Source organism: Scardinius erythrophthalmus, assembly GCF_964197995.2.
Source record: "Scardinius erythrophthalmus genome assembly, chromosome: 4".
Taxonomy (NCBI): domain Eukaryota; kingdom Metazoa; phylum Chordata; class Actinopteri; order Cypriniformes; family Leuciscidae; genus Scardinius; species Scardinius erythrophthalmus.
In genome coordinates, this window is record NC_138224.1 from 11,561,936 (window position 1) to 11,579,960 (window position 18,025).

Genomic DNA, 18,025 nt, shown 5'->3' on the forward strand with positions numbered 1-18,025 from the left:
AATGAACATGTGGCAAAAAATAAGAGAAACTATCTAATTAACTTGGGGGAACATGAAATAAAAATTGCCTATACGCTTTTCTGACATGGTTATTGTACATGATTTCATTATCTTGAAAAATACTTTTATTAATTTGCTTCACTTCTGAAAACACACACATATAAAAATGTGTGTGTGTGTGTGTGTGTGTGTGTGTGTGTGTGCGTGCGTGCGTGCGTGCGTGCGTGCGTGTGTGTGTGAATGACATCACTTAACCCTCCCCTAAACAATTCATTCATGATGGATAAAATCAAGTCCTAATATTATTATTTTTTTCTCATTAAATATCCCATTTCACTCCTAAGAGTCACATTATAAATGAATTAGGATTCCACATAACTTTTATGAATTACATAAAGAAAACAAAATAAAAGGGATAGGGAAAGCAAATCCTCAGGATGTTTTTTAAAATCTTGTCTAACCTGCACCTTTCAGTAATTAGCAGTGATTTCACAGACACTCTCATTGGTGTTTGAATAGGGCTGTGTGTTGATTGGTCATATCCTTCATAAGCCACAGGACACACCCACACATCTTCTTAACATTGAACACAAGAAGATAACTGACATCATTTAAATAACTCAAACTCTTATGTCTGCTAAGAGATTTGAAAAAGTCTTTTGAAATTTTGGCCTCTGGCCCATTACAAAAAAAAAAATGGCCCATTACAAAAAAAAATAGCTTTATTTTTTAACTAAAATATATTTTTTAGCTCATTAAATTAAATTATTTGGCATGAAGGATCAGGCTCATTATCACACGGGAAACTTCAATAAGAGAGAATCACTTTTCAACTGCGTAGGAAGCAACTTTGTTTTATTGCTGCAATGTGATGCAGTGAACTACTGCAACTTTTTTCTTAAAGATTGACTCTATGTTTCTCAGTCAATATGAATACAGGGTATTTTTCTCTGAGGACATCGTCTCCATGAAGAATTCATATATTATGCTTTTGTTTCTAGAATAAGGGAGTTGGTCAGCCACATCCAAATTTAAACCAGTATCTTGAGTTTTCTTCGACACTGTAAGAGCAATAAATAATTTGTATGAGGCCTTATGTTCCATTCTTCATCAGTCTGTGTCGTATTAGATCTTAAAATAATATATTAAATAGAATCTACGGTATCCAAATCAACCACAAGTTCCGTAATTATGCACAACACACACATTTGCCACTGCAAATCAGGCCTCAAAGAGTTTTGAATTTTGTTGATGTACAAAATTCTGCGGCATGCAATTTAAACTGTAGTCAAGTCATCGTTATTGTATTTATGAGATGAAAACACATTAAATGCACTACAATATCTTAATTCATCTATTCTGAACTTTTTTGAGCTCTGACTTTTATTTTGGGGGGTATCAATTAAAAAAATAAAATTGCAAATTGGTACTGATTTTTTTTTTTTTTTTTTTTTGCTTTCAATTTAAAGGTTTACTTTACAATTAGTAATTTTTAGTGCTGAAAAAGAGGGAAAAATATTGCACTTTTTTAAATCATGAAAGATCGCCAACAGAAATCTGCTTGGTTTGAAAGTTACTTCTAAGTTAGCTTCATTATTGACATAAGAGAGTGGAGAGTTTTGCCTGCAAAATTTTGTTAATGTAATCACACCTTTACACTTTAAATACATGCATTGTTATGGCACACTACAACTCTTTTAGGTTCTCTTGGAGAAACATAGCACATTCACAACCTCTGGAAGTATGCAATCCTCTCTCAATGGCTTTCCAGCCAGCCGGACCCGTGACCTCAGTGTTGACTTCTGAGTGCTATTCGTGTTCCCAGCTGTAGACATAGTGTGAAGGACGGTCATACATTCCCCAGAGATTGTGATGATGTTAAAGTTTTAAGACCTTTGCGCACATCTAACCAACCCAGAAAGCGTCCTGTCTTGTTCTATCCTGTCCTTCATGGCTCTCGGCCTCAAAAGCCGGACAGTCTGGAAAAAATGCTGCTGTCATATACTACGACTAAAAAAATGAAACATCAGCATACACACATTCCTGTATATGTAGATACAGTCTATACATATAGCCTATACTGTATACTAAAGCTTCTGTTGACATTTTTTCAGCTATTGAAGTCATCGAGGCTGAAATATAGTGAAAAATTAGTTTGATTGCAGCACCGAGTTTTTGTTTTTGTGTCTATTGTAATCACCTGCGCTGTAAATATAAGCCTGTTAAAGCCTCAGTTTAGTCTTTTCCCCATTAGCACTCGCACAAATACTTTGAGATGTCTGCGATCTGCGTAAATACGGTGACATATGTGGTCAGAATTGCAAATCGCTTCAGCGAAGGATCCCAAAGCGTCCACAGACTGTGCGTGTGGAGGAGGAAGAGGTGAGAGAGTCCAGACCTGCGTTTGGCTCTTATCTCTCGGCTTGTATAAACGGGCCTGACTGGAACATCATGCCCATTTCTCTGTTTAGCAGCGTAACTAAAACAAACCTGGCAGTAGCCGTATGTGCCATGAAACGATCCAAGGCCCGAGCTATTTTTTCTCACTCTGTTTTGCACTTAGCACTAATGTACTTGAAATGTCTGGTGGTACAGTTACAGACTTACTGTCAGTAGAAACGGGACTTGTGTTCGAAAAGAGGGAAAATGTGTGAGTGAAATCCGGTCTTTTTTCCATTTACTATTTGAGGAACTCTGGAACCTCTAGATTGAAGCTCACTCCTAAAATCTAATGAGCTGTCTATGGCCTTCATGGGCACCCTTCTCAATGTTGGTGTTCACATTGACAGCAATTAAATAACTGGATGTCGGTGAGTCTTTGCTAGTAGACTGAATCAGGTAGCGGTTCACTGTTCATTTACATAAAGTTGAGCTCTGCTCATGCCGTTGGTGTCATGTGAGATTCTATCCTCTCGCAGAATCTAATCCTCCTTTTTCAATGTCTGATCAAAAACATAGCATGTAATTGTGATGTTTTGTTCTAGCTAATCAAGAGCTGTTCTTGTTAGCTCTATGCTAAGAGAGTAGCTAAAGCGGTTTGCTTGCTAACTGAAGGCTTTCTGTAAACAACATAAAGGAAAAACATTTTTAGCTTCTGTTATGTGATATGTGATTTAAAGGGCATAATTATTAATTTGTCTAAGTTAAGTATTTAATTAAAAAATTTTATTTACTTAATTATTTTCAAATTAGGATACAGAATAAAGCAATGTTTTACAGTTTCCTGCAATACTTACTCAACAGTACCACAAGACCACTATTGAATCCAAATACAGTTCGATTGTTTCAATTATTCTTAATCAGGCATCGAACAGACAACCCATAAAAAATGTGGCTGCTTCTCAATTGAAAAGCTGCAGATGTGGGCAGCCATGTAAACAAGTGCCACTGAATGTCATCTAAATTTGAAGGATCCTTGGAAGGCAGCCTTTATTTTGCGTTCTTCATTCAGTGTGTTTTAAAGGATTCCTCAAGTGTGCCCTTCGTGTTCTCCCAATAACCAACAATCCTTTGCACACATTACAATTCATGAAAATCAATTTGTGGAAAATGAATCAGCACTGAGCTTGTCCAATTTTCTCATGTAATGCAGGGGAAAAAAAGATTTTGGAGGTCATAGCATTATGTTTTAATTGGAACTTCTCATGAGGTCAAAACATTTCCCATCCAGGTTTCACAATAGGTTTGTCACGTGTGTTTGCCGCATTGACCAACAGAAAGCTGCTTGGTTTGAAATATATAATAGCCTGTGGACTTGACCATCTCATTCTATTGTTCAATGCTGAGAAGGACCAATAGAAGCCTCAGAAGGACTGGTTTAGGACGGACGCAGTCTCAATAGGATGCAGCCTTCCAATTGAGAAGCACCCATTGTCTCAGCCAATGCATTGAGGAGAAAGTAGGATTCTGCAGCAGCAAAATTGCCCACTAAAACCTCAATCACTATTCCTTAATTAGTCAACTACTAGTCCACTTGAAGGAGTGAATGAAACGAGTGCATTTGCATTGTTTGTGCTTGCAAGTTCCTTTTTTTATTGAGCGAAAAGGAACTTATGATTCAGCTGTGGACGCCAGGGTATGGGGGCGATTTCAGACAGTAGGATTTTGCACAGCTTCAGAAATGGGCAACTCCCATTGAAAATGTATGATTTGAGGTTGCTTTGTCAGTGCAAATCACTGTCAAGAGTCAACATGCTTGAAGGCAGCCTCCTAACTGAAATGGAAGTGACTGATTTCAATTGCTCTACATAGGCAGCAACATTGTACAGCATGCACACCATACTAAAAGTCCAGCTCACAAGATTTACTAGTAGCAAGCTAACATCAATAATGATTCCAACAGTTATAGTATGTTGCAGGGCTAACAATTTGATATATATATAGCACACAAATGTTGGTTAAAAGGGTCTATTTTTAAGTAGACTGAACATATTTTGCAGTGTTCAATGAAATCATCAAATACATATGATTCTGGGATTGCCATGTCCATGAAGGATGCAATGCGGCCTCAATTTTCCGCCAAAATGTGGCATCTTATCTTAGCCTTTGAGTCTGGAGTGCTCCTATGACATCCTAAAATCCTCTTTTCGTTGCGCTATTGTTCTCTGCAAGAGAGAGTGATTGGAGAAGAGTGAAATTGTGTATTATTCTCACTTGAGAGCGGTACTCTTTTGTAGTAAGGATGTCAAGGACTGACTCTCACAGCAATTTTGGATGGGTGCTCTGTGATCATGTTTTCATGAACACAGCAATTACTTGCCCATCTTTTCCCCATGGACCCTTTGCTCCACATACACTTGTTCTCTTTGATTTGCTGTCTACTCGTCTTCTTTTATATACTCTATTCAGCCAGTTCAGAGTGCCTCAAATTCAGCATGTTTCTTTAAATTGTTCTGGACGAGTTTTGTATGTCACCCTCATTACTTTTTCTTCATGATCAGACAATTTAATAAACTTCGCATTGCTTGCTACTGGGGTTTTTTAAACAACGTTTCTGACAGCTGATGGCAGTCTGAAAGTTATTGCTGCTAGAGAAAATGCACAAATTTGCTAAATTGTTGCATGTTCAGAGAAGGAAGTGCCCAAGGGCATAGCGTTTAAATTGAAATATTATCTCTTGCAATGTTCCATTCTCCATTACTGACGCAGATTAATAAATCATTTTTTAACTTTTTTCTTGCACTTTGGTTAAGGACCTTCTTAATGTGAAAGCCATCAGGCAGGTTTACTGTAGATATAATTAAAACATTTAATGCTTGCTGTCCAGGCACTCACTTGTTCTCTAGAGATTAGTTCAGGAACAACAGGAGCACATCGAAACTGAAATTAAAAAGTTGTTGTTTGTAAAACAGATTCAAAATTTTCTTAAGTGCTTCCTTGTGAAACTCTAAATTAAAACACCCTGCAAAGTGTGCTTCATTTGGTTCCAACTAAATTAACTTTCTGTAAACAAACTAATGGAGGGGTGGAACGGATGTTGTCAAAGATGTTCGCAGAGGCTCCAGCCAAACCTAAATGTTTGATAAACAAAGGATTGCCTGCCTCCTGTTTTTAACAGAATCACTTTGAGCTCTGGCTGTGAGCCGGTATTACCGAATAAAATTTGTAATACCAATTAAAGATGCTTTTAATCAAACCCTTTTAATTTTTGCATAAGAGTTTATATTATCTCTCTAAATAAATATTTGTATTGGATGATGGCCAAATGGCTGGATGCAAGTCATGTTTTGCGTTATTAAAGTGCTGTGTCTGTTTGTATGTTGTTGAGGTGCGTAGGAGATTTATTTTTTTTGTATTTGCCAAGCGCTCCTCAGACTACTGAGTCATGCCTCGGATAGCTGTGGACTTCAAGAAAATTCAGAAAATCACGCCTGTACACATTCTTATAATTAATACTAGGGGAAGAGGGGGGATATCTTCAAAAACACTGTTGGTGCAAAACCAGATTTCAGGCATTGTGTGTAATTCTAGAGATTAAATGCAGCTGTAAAATGTCAGCCGCTAATGCTGCTCTCCACAAAGCATAAAAATAAGGGCAGCAGGAGAACCATATTGCAGCAACTTTGCTTAATATTCTGTGTTTTAGTCAATGAACTTCAATCCAGCATTCAGAGGAAAACATCCAGCTGGCTGCTTTAATTATGCTTCACCTCTTTGTCACTGACCGCAGACTGGCAGGCCATTGTGTTCCCCAGACTTTTGTTGTGTGGGTAGCCGTTGATGACTATGGGCAGCGACAGGCTGCCCGGTGACAGTTTCCGTGGTGTTATCACCGTGAGCAGACCACTCTATGACAAGCTTATTCTCAAAGCCAGGTGGGCCACAATTTCAGAGCAGTATGACAACAGGCATTGTGTGTATGTCAAAGAGATGAGAGAACACGACAGCTCCATTAATGCCAGTGTAAATAGGACTCGACCGAGAGGTTATGTCTCCGAAATTGAGGCCCCATATCAGCCACTGTGGCCAGTAAGCTGTCCACAAGCCTGAATGGTCTTTTTATAGCCATCCAGGAGACTGTAATCGGCATCTCATAATGGGGTTCAATAATAATGCAGGAGAATTTTAACCTTGATCAAGCCATTCATGACACTTTCCGTCATTTCATACCTTCATCCATGCGGATTCATTTTCTAGAGTCTTCATATTCTGCTCTGGCTGCTTTAAAACCTCGGCCAATCATCGGTTATCCAGGGCAGTAATCTGAATGTAATGAATTGGAATATTATTAGAATAGCTGTGGATGAAATGAAAGCATCCCTCGTTCCTCTGACAGACATTTCATCCTTTATCTATCTCTCCTTCGTCTCACCACTTGAGTCAACATAATGGATGCCTTTTTAAAGTTTCCATTATCTGGACCCCAAAGTGATGCATCAAATTCATAGTGAAGGACCGGGCAGAAAATGTCAACTACTCACAAACAGCATGAGAGACATCGGCATAACAATCTCTGAAAGTGCTGGTTAAATGAGGCATCTCTGTTCAAAGATTTATCGCTGTTGTTTGGAACAAAGATTGTGTCTGAAATTTAGAGGCCAAACCAACTTGTTGTGCCTGCAGCCTGAAAAACCATTGATTTCACTAAACGGTTGCACCAGTTATGAGTGATTTTCCATAAAGAATATCTTATTTAATAACCACCTCAATCCAGATTAAACCAGATGCAAAATGTTCTCAAATAAATATACAGTTTTTGGATTTATATTAAGTCATTTGAATTCTCAGTGCAAACACTTCTCCGTTCTAAGTAAATCTGGCTTGCGCATTATTCACAAAAGTGAATTAATTTTGACTTAATTTTGACAGGTTAGTTCAAAGAAAGACAAGTTGCAATGGAGAAGTAAGAGGAAAGGTCCACAAGCCCAGATTTAAACTCAGTCGTCTAAAGCAATCTTGTGCGGTATATGTCTGAGAGCTTCCCACAAGGCCATGGCTCAGACAGATGAACACATTTCAGATGAGCAATTAATGTTTATTCAGCATGGATGCATTAAATTGATGACAAGTGACAGTAGACATTTGTAATGTTCTATTTCAAATAAATGCGGTTCTATTAAACATTCATGAAAGAATCCTGAAAAAAATGATGTTTCCACAAAAATATTAAGCAACACAACTGTTTTTAACATTGATAATAATAATAAATGTTTCTTGAGCAGCAAATCAGCATATAAGAATGATTTCTGAAGGATCATGTGACACTGAAGACTGGAGTAATGATGCTGAAAATTCAGCATTGACGTCATAAGAATAATTTGCATTTGAAAATATATTCAAATAGAAAACCCAGTTTGAGCTACAGGGGGCTACATATTTTGTGGGTGCATTTGCACCATTACCTGATGTGCATAATTTCCGAAACATTGCAGATAGAACATAAAATAAAATAAAATCAGTGGGCGCAGTTTGCCAACCCTCACTGAATATTTTCTTTCCTATTTTTGTGGATTGGCTTCAGTTTCTGGTTTCTGTCTATACTGTATTTATAGCAAGCTGTTTGTAATCACTGTTAGTTGGTGAGCCAAGCAGCCAAAAAATACATAGTGAATTCATGTGCATAGGAATAATTTATGGCAAGAAGAACACTGATATTGATTTTAGATCTACTATTATAAGTAAATATTTTACACAAATGCCAGACAACGGTGCTTTATCATAGGATGTTTTACACAGGCAAACACAATCAGAATGTCTCTCTTTCTTTCTCTCTCACTCCACAAATCTTCCTGATCGTTGCAGGTCTTATCAGGCAGTCTCTTTGTATTGCAGCCAGATACATAAATTCCTTCCGTGAGCCCAAGTTAGAGTTTCTGTTTATTCTACTGCTGTAGGATACCTGAAACTCCAGCCCAAGGTTATCACTCTTTTCTATAAGTTTGGAGGATTTGGAGAAAGCAAACAGATCCAAAACAAATGTTTCTAAATAATGACAAATGCCTTTGAGAGCTTGAGCAATGGGCTTCGAAACATCTTGCTCTCCTTCACTCCGTAAAATAACAGCCGTCTAATCGCGTGCGGTGAAATGGTTGTAGAAGGTTGTGTTGTAGCAACAGTAGAAAAGATTGAGATGAATTAAGAGGGGATTAATGATTACTGAGATAGTTTTATTGCTTTGAATGTTCTATTGCTCCCTTCATCGAGCCTAAAATCTCCCTCATTCAGAGCAAAGAGATTTACGGCGCCGAGTTTGACTGATGTGCCACCCTGTCATGTTTACACCGATCTTTAACAGCCGGCTCGTTCTGAGAAGCTGTTCACTTCTCTCAGAAGCACTTGACCTCTCTCGCGGTCTCTGTGTTCGCGGTACAGTCGCCATGAAATCTCTGGCACAAGTGAGTCGGCTCTCTGAAGATGGTAGAAATCCAAATGCCATCTGCCATCTCTGAGGACATCATCGAAAAGGATTTGAAACAACGGAGTGTTATGAAAAGCCTTGTCGAAAGCATGAATATTTCAGTAAGGACGGCCACTTCCTCTCTGACAGAAGGTCAGGCCTCTGGTCTTGCTTATTAACCTTTAAATGGATGAATGTTTCGCCAATCATTCTTACATCTTCGGGTCTTTAGCGACCAGGAATTATATCTAACATGGATGGATCTCTACCTGTCGCGATAATATAAAGCTTTCCTTATATTAGAGTAACAATTCATCGTCACAGCTCATTTTCCAGTAAATTCAGCAAATTATAGTTTTGAGAATATGTTTGAGATCGCGAATATGAGCCCATTTGCATTCTCAAACATTGGTCAATTCTCAAAACTATCAATTTCAACATCTTTAAAATCAATATTATGATCGCTGAAAGCTTCTTCGCTAGATCCACCATCATGACAGTGACACTAATTTGATTGCGTTCAGTTCTTGCTCTGCATTAAATCGTTGAGCCATTTCAAGTTTTGCTGATGATACTTCCTATTCTATTGTTTTCTACCTCTGGTAGCTATGAGTGAAACGTCACTTCATCATTGTGTATCAGATATTGCTACCTTAAGTTGTGGAATAAAGGTGAATTGCACTTATTCAGCCATCAATGATTCAATTATTGTTGATCAGAAAAAAAATACACGTACACTGTTACGCACCCCGGGTCGTTAGTGACCCTATACAATTTTTACAAAAAATGTATGGGAAAACAGGCATTCTCAGGCATTTTTCTTGTTATATTGTTTATAATTAATTGATTGAGGAATACTAAGATGGTTGATGTCTAACTTAAAAAAAATAAATGAGGAGAAGGGTAGGGCTAATGAATGACGTCCCGGGTCACTGCATTTAAGGGTTAAAATAATGACTGAATATTCAAGAACAACTGAAGCTTTTCAACAGGGGCAACATTAACCGGTTGTCACCATGGAGACCTTTCGGCCAAGAACAAGAGGTAAAATAGTGTCTGTGCACAAATCATCTAAATTGTCTAAACAGGCATCATAACTGAATTTCTTGCAAATGTAAAGCCTTGGCAAAGAACCTCTAATTTGTTCTCAAAATGAATGACCAAATCAGCAACTCATCTGTGTGAATGCAACAAAACTGAATTTTAAGAAAAGGTAATCACAACCTTCTGTTTAACGTTTTCTTCAACATAAGCTCACTGAAAAAAAACATGCCTCTACCTACATTTTTGCACATACAATTCACTGCAGTTTCCAGATGAGATGAACACTAGAGGCAGTAAAACACCAACAACTTTTACACAAATTATGATTATCGACTAAAAAAATACTTATTTTTGCATGGCTCCTTCAACAATACTGTTATGACTGCAAAACACTACAGTGCAGGATCTGAAACCAGCTCCATATGTATGGCTTTTCTAACATGCTGAAATTGATCAGTAATTCACCTGGAACAGCTTTGCACTTGCGATGTTGGTTACGTGTCCCATAAAACACAAGCTCAAAGAAGTAAGTAATATGTCAGGGTTTTTCAGCAACTGTTTTTTGTTAACAATAGGGTAGGGTTTACGAAAAATACGATAGAGCATTAACCTTTTAGCGCCACTCACTGGAAATTTAACTTTCTTATTCTGGAACACTTTATTTCGATGGTCCACTAGTCCACTTTAGACATTCCACTACTATAAATAACTTTGCAACAACATTTGTCAAATACCTCTCATTTGAATATTAGTAGACTGTCTGTTCAATATCTGCTAACACTTTGACGCTCCACAACAGACATTCTACTGACTAAAAGTGACTTTTCAACTATGACAACTTATTCTACTCGAACCCTAACACCTAACCTAACAGTCTACTAACACTCTAATGAGAGTTATTTGTCATGTAGTTGCAAAGTTACTTATAGTTAGAAGAGTGTCTGAAGTGGACCATCAAAATAAAGTGTAACCACAAACTGCCACAATATTTACAACAACCAATATCGGCAGATTCACATTCATCTGTTTTGGGGGGGAAAATTAACATACTTTTAGTGCCACTTACTAGACATTTCTCTTTGCGAAAACGTCTTTCCAAAACGTGCAACATGATATAATTTTGCAGAAAAGTCGCCACTTTTTTCCAATGAGCTTTTCTTGGATTTCTTCCATATTTTGTTTGATTACTCAAAGGTACAAAGCCCCTGATTGCATTTTCCTCCATCAACGACATCTATTTAACTTCATAAACAGGCTTTGCGTGACACATACCCAGCCCTCTGCGGGTCTGCGAATGCTCCTAAACTTGATTAATCATTGGTTTTAACATTCCCCTGCTTCTCAGCCTCACCATTCTCAAAATAACTCCACCTGATTAAGATTATTGACTTTGTGGATTTCATTTTCTCATTAACGGCGATGCCAGTCAGAGCTCTGTGAGAATAGTTTTTGTCAGAATTCTGCAAAGGAAAAAATTATCCATTTAATGAGGCCCTTTTTTGTCTCTAGGGAGCCAATTGTCCTGTAGCTCCCAAAACTTCCCTCAATCCACATGTTGCCATTTCAGTGATAACATTTTCCATCCCATAGCCTGCTCATCTGGTCCAGGCTGACAGATGGTGACCTATCAACAAATACAATTTACGGGTCGATGATACAACCAGCCATTGGCATAAAGGACACCCCTGCTGCTCTCGCTCGAATGACAGCAAATCACTCAGCGGGCTAAAAAGGATGGAAATGCCTGGCCTGTTTTCAGAGGAAGTCAAGTTTCTTTTTGAGAGAAAAATAGCTTGAGAAATGTCATATTTGACTTGATTCAGTCTCCAAAATATCAAATGCATGTGTCTGAGCTGCTGGTGAGAACTGTGTTTTTTTTTTTTTTCATATGTGAACACGTATACTAGTAGATTTTTAACACTGATTATGCCTGATTAAATGATCTGGAAAGCGAGGGTACTCATGCATACTCCTGATTAGCTGAGAGGAAGCATCATTCATACAAACACCAATAATTAAGATGGACGAAGGAGATGAAGATAAGATTGTGGTGTTTATGAGGATTTTTCTTCCAAGCTCAACCTGCATGCGGCACAATGCTTATAATCATTTCATCCCCTCTTCATCATCCCATCCCCTCCATCCTCTTTCCTCTTTAATTATTCGTCTGACCTGTTGATTGCAATCTGCCATCAGTGCAAATGAGGCCGTGTGAAGTATCTCAAAGCATCACCTGTCGCCCCGTGTCTCGAGATTAGGAGAGATGATAACTGGAAGGGTGGGAGGGAAATAGCTGAAAGAAAAAATAAACCAATGATCAGTTTTAGAGATATATGTTTTTCACAAATTTAGGACCTGAAATGAAAGAATCAGATATGAATCATCATACAGAGACTGCATGGAAGCATTGTATTGATATTCCTCAAAAATCATGATAGCATTTTTTTATAAAAAATGTATTTTTTTTTTTGTCTTTATCTGTCTATTTAATAGATTTTGTAATGTAATATTTTTACATGTATTTATATTACATTTATTTATATAATATCTTTTAATTTTGATATATTTAAAATATATTTTTTTATTTGATTCTTGAATATGCATTAATTGAAGAAGCATGCATTGTCATGACAACAGCAAAGCGAATCTAAAAGAGCGTTTTTATGTACGCAGGACCAAGACCTAAACTCTAAACTTCCTACAAGTTTAACACTATTTTTTTTGCTGTGTTGTGTTCCAAGGAAAATTTGCTTCCCAGAATTTATTCCAAGATAGGAAAGTCTCACATCAGCAGCCTATGAGCAATTCCTCTGAAGGAAAAGATACAGTATGTTCTTGTCATGCATTTTTTAGTTGTTCTGACAACAGTTCATTTTTATAAGCCAAGCCAATTTGAGTGTGTATTTCTATAATAAGCTTCACTATAATAAGATCCTAAGTGAGTTTATCCCAATGCAATCAGCCTCTAATGAAAAGTAAGTAAAAAAAAATAATTTTATGGAAGTTCTCTCGAATCCTAAGGTCCACTTTAACAGAGCAGATGCATCGCCATGGTAACAGCTACATCCTGTCAAGGGGTTAGGAAACAGACATTTGAGAAGACAAGCTGACCGTGAAAATCATCATTCACTGTATTATCCACCCAATTAGTGCTCGAAAAAAACTAATTGCATCCAATGATTGCATTGTTCATTTGCGTATGCTGTCTGAGTTGTTTTAGTATCCGATTCACTGAAGCAATAATGAAAAATCAGGTAATGCCACAAACATGGCCAAAAATTGGTGCCATACTTAAACTTTCAAAGTAAAGTAGATGTGAGTGTGATTGTTTTCTGCAGTTAATCTCATAAATACTTTCATTGCACCATGAACTTTTCTACGAAAAGCAGGAGCGTAGCATTAAGCCCCCAAACAGCTCAATGACTCAGCCTGCATCTATAAAAGAAATGTGTATTTTTTTTTAATAAATAAATAAAATGAATAACAGTTTTCATGAACGGCAGAATGGGGCCAAAACAGATGCTTTGTGTTTGTGTGCGCCTTTAAACTCTGTCCTCTTCCAGCACTCTTGGGTTGGATTAACAGGCTTAATCGCATCAAAAACGAAGATAGTCTTTTAATCATTCCAGGAATTTTGGATTTCCATTTATTAGAAACTTCTTTTTAGATTCATTTTGGCCAAAAAAGCTCTTGCCCCTTTTTGCATCCATTTCCATCCACCTCTAATCGTTTTTCATCCCACATGAAATGTTAGTAATATCTCACAACCTGCACATATCTATCAGCCAGCTTTCTGCAGGTACAAATAATAAATCATTAACCATGTGACCGTCACAATCACAGCAAAAGCATCAGCAATGTCACAATCTCTGGTCTTGTGTTAGAGAGGTGACTGTCACCTTCAGTTGCCGTGCAGATCTGGATATCAGCCAGCATTGCTCTGGAGCCTGGGGTGACGTACCTATTTTTACCGATTGTCCTCGGAGGACATGTTAGCATGTGTTTTCTATGGATATGCAGATGACCTTGTGAAGGCACTTTACAGCAAACATGAGACAAGGAGACCTATAGGAGAGGCAGCACTGGTTGCAAATGATTTTGAGGTTGATTTTTGAGCATAAATGGTTCATGAATGCATTAACTGAAATCAAATCAGCTTAAAACAACCTAAAATGGTTTGACAGTCTCAAAACCAGCTGGCTGACTAGCTAAACCAATTTCTTTCATGACAACTCTCTGAGTGTTTGGCATGGTAATGGATATGACAATATTGATATGCTTCTGTTATTGCACTGCTACTGCAGATCAAGTACGAGACTTGCTACTGCCAATGCATACACAACACTGCTGTGAGCAAGTAAGACATACGGCTGCTGTACAATATAGCATACATGAATTACCCATAGCAGATCTGAACAGGTGGAGGGTTTCTGAAAGCGTGCAGCAACTGCTACAAAATATGCTGACCAGCGTTTAAAGGTTTAGAAGTTCATTGGCTGCTGATACAGAAGGAACCAATCAGCTGTGCCCTATAGGGAATGATGTGATTGCAAGCTGACTGAGCCTACGCCATCTAGAGTTTCATGACAGAACTTTGTATTTAAACCAAACCAAATAAATATAAACTTAATATTTTAAGTATTTAAAATAAGACCAAAAAGGCACTTTAGACTGGATTAAGCATTTTTGGTCTGACAGGGATGGTTATATAGTTCTGCTATTTAGTAGAAAATAGAAAAGACAAAGTGTTTCCATAGTTACTAGAGACAGGCACATGATGTTGTACTGTTTGAGCCTGGAAAAGCATTGTATTTTGCATCTTCAAACGCATTCTCCTCAGAGTCCAGTTGTATTGCTTAAGAGTCATGTGTTCCAACTCTTGTTAAAAAAAAGGAACAAAAATAGATCTTGTCCTCCACCCACACGCCTGGGTGTGGATTCTGACTAAATAATCACAAGGAACATATACATAAAAAATACTTAATCATGCAATAGTAGATAATTTGCCAGTGTCCAATATTTCGGGTATGTCATGTGAAGATGGAAGATGCTCTGTTTCTGCCACTGTATAACAAACTGTAGATTGACACACTCATTCAGTCTTTCAAATGAAGGCTTATAAACAGCTGTGTTTGTCTTGCCATGGTAACAGAGCAGTGATGACAGTACTTGTTATCTTCTAAACATAGTCAAATTAACTAGTGTGTCAATGATCTGCAACCTACTGACTTCACTGAGCTCAGCCTATATAGTATAACCTGTTCCTGGATTAACATCTTTGTTGATCTTGGAACAACATTCCATTCAGCCAATCGGATTTGAGGGACACGTTTACAGTTTATGTCAAGTTTAGGCTTACAACCAGGGTTAGGTTCTTCTACATCAGTGTTATTCACCTATCATTTCCCTCTGATTTTAGGGATAACTTATGGGAAGGGTTAGGTTTGAGGGTAGGGATATGGACAATTAGGATTAATTTTTCCAACAGGAATGTTGTTCCAGGATCAACAAAATATGTTGACCCAAGAACTCGTCTAACTAAACGTGTGTAATTAAACATACTTTTTAAATGTAGGAATCTAATTCTTTTTAATCACATTTTAAGATCTGCCATGTAAAATTCATGTGAAAACAAAACCTAAAATATAGCATTACTGATGAACTGGCTATTTAAGAGTGTCTCAAATGTAAAATGTTTAAGGTACAGTCAGCTGTTCTCTCCCAAGTCTCCTTCACCTTGCCCAAAGCATTTAGCCTTTGTTACTCATTAGTTGTGTTCTGTTGCTCATGGTTCACATTCATTTTTACATCACTATGTGCTTGTTTTAGGACAGTTAACACACTGCCTTCAGAAAACCTAATGGAAGAATATTTGCATCCACTTCTCCTGATGAGGCCAACTTTAATGCTGACTTTCTGCCTCAAAACTGCAAAATAAAAGCACAAAATGCACCAGTTCTGACAGATTTTCCACAATAATCATGATTAAATCAGCTATTATAAAGTAATAATGACAGATAAATTTGTATTTTCTTCCATTGTTGTTCCTCAAAGAAGCACACACACCATATGCTAAAATTAATTACTGGCATATTTACAAGACTGTAAACCATACACAGCCTCAAATGAGCTAAATGATGTAGATTAAATCGATGCTCTGTGAGCACCAGGGTTTACAAAGTGCAGATTGATTTACCTTTAATTAGCAGTTCTTTGGAGATCAGTGAAAACCTGCAGCTAAATTTATTCTGTGTGATTAGAAAGAGAGCAAGCCACTATGTTCAGATCACTGATTTTAGCCCATCTGTCTCACAATAACCAAAAGCGTAAATCTAACAGTTTTTCAAACCTAAAAAAAGTATTTGATTCCGGGTATGAACAAGTTTGTAGGAATATATTGTTTTGATGTCAAATGAAACTGATGATGAAAATGATGAATAGGGCCTTATTTTTCTGTCCGTTTTTCAGTGAATTGAGGACAAAAGAACCACCTTCAAGATAAAAAAAATATATATTGCTTTGTCACTTGAAATTTCATTTCTACAGTCAGTAGGTGCAAAGGAAATCTGTCTTTATCTGTCTTTCTCCCTCTAATTCTGTTTTCTTCTGTCGCTCTCTATACAAGATGTCCAAAGGGCTGGCCATGATAAAACAGTTTAAAACGTTACAATAGCCTATGTTGGCTGCTAAGGAGAGATGTGAAAAAATTAACCATTTCCTAAAAAGTTTCATATATGACAAGACATCTAAATTTCCCTCTTAGATGCTTCACACTTGTTTTGGCTTGTTAAAAGTGTGTTTTTTTCACTCGCTTTCTTTCATTCACTTTTTTTTTATACCTTTAGGGACTCATATTGTCTGTAATGCCTCCTCCGCACCAATTCATTATTTCCCCAGACCTCAAGAGTTTTGTCATTTTGCTCAACAACAAAAAAGACCTATAGATTACAAGCCTGTCACACTTGCCTGCTGTGGAACATGAGATTCCACCAACATCTTCATGAAATAATGATGTGGTGCACTGATGTGTGCATTCACATGCTTTTAAGGGGCCATTCACAAAGAACGAGTTACTTTTCCATTGTTTTCTAAGACAGGCGCGTTTGGCAGTTGCGCTAACGTCTTGCGTCTTTGGTTGCGTCTCACGCATGAAATGGAATTTTACGCCAAAGTTCGACTTTTAAAAAAGGCGTCTCTAGACCTTGCTCTTTTTGTTTTGTTTGACTGACCTAACCAGTCAAACCTGACCAGTTTTCAATAATTCACAACTCTTCGCACATAGAGCACAACAGCAGTCAGATAGATGGATGGATGGATGGATGGATAGATAGATAGATTTGTTTGATAACTTTTCAATTTCTGTATATTTCCTACCTGTTAGATGCGATTAATCACGATAAAATTACAGAAAAATGTGCAATTATTCAGTTATTTTTTAATAGATTAACAGAACTAATTTAAATATAAAATACTGATTGGTTAAACATTTACATTTTAGCTGTTTTAAAAAAACAGCTTCTTGAAGCTTCTTGCTTCTGTCTCTACATGCGATGACATTTATGTGTCATCAACAGGATTCTGAAGAAAAAAATACTAAATTGCTGAGCATTTTCTGGTTTTCCCTTTCTCAGCCGACACATATTTGAAGCTTAACCTCGTCAGGACTTTCTCACACTGTGCTGACAGACACATTTGTGCCATCAGATACTGCTGCGTCTTTAAAATTGCGTGCAACTTCATGCGTGCATCTCATCAAAACGAATCATGCTCATTTGTGGCATGGTTTCAGAGTAAATATGTGTTTGTTGATGTGGGTGTGACATTGGAGATATTTGGCAAATGTAAGCCATAGATGTGAACATGATATGGAACTGTATCTGCTGGTGTGTGTGGGGGGAGAAAGAGATTGAGAAGGAGGAAACACACTTGAATAAAAGTTTGTGTGGGTATTCATAGTGTGTGTGTGTGTGATGGTGAGTGTATTGTGGACTGCAGAGGTGTCATAATGCAGTTGTCCTGCTTCAGGTGCTCGATGCAGTACTGTGTATTGCAGAAGCGAAGCATTCTGCTGCAAATGTGTGTAGGGTGTTTTAGTGAATGAACGTGGGATGGTTTCACCCAAAAAAAAAAAAAAACCTGCTTCGA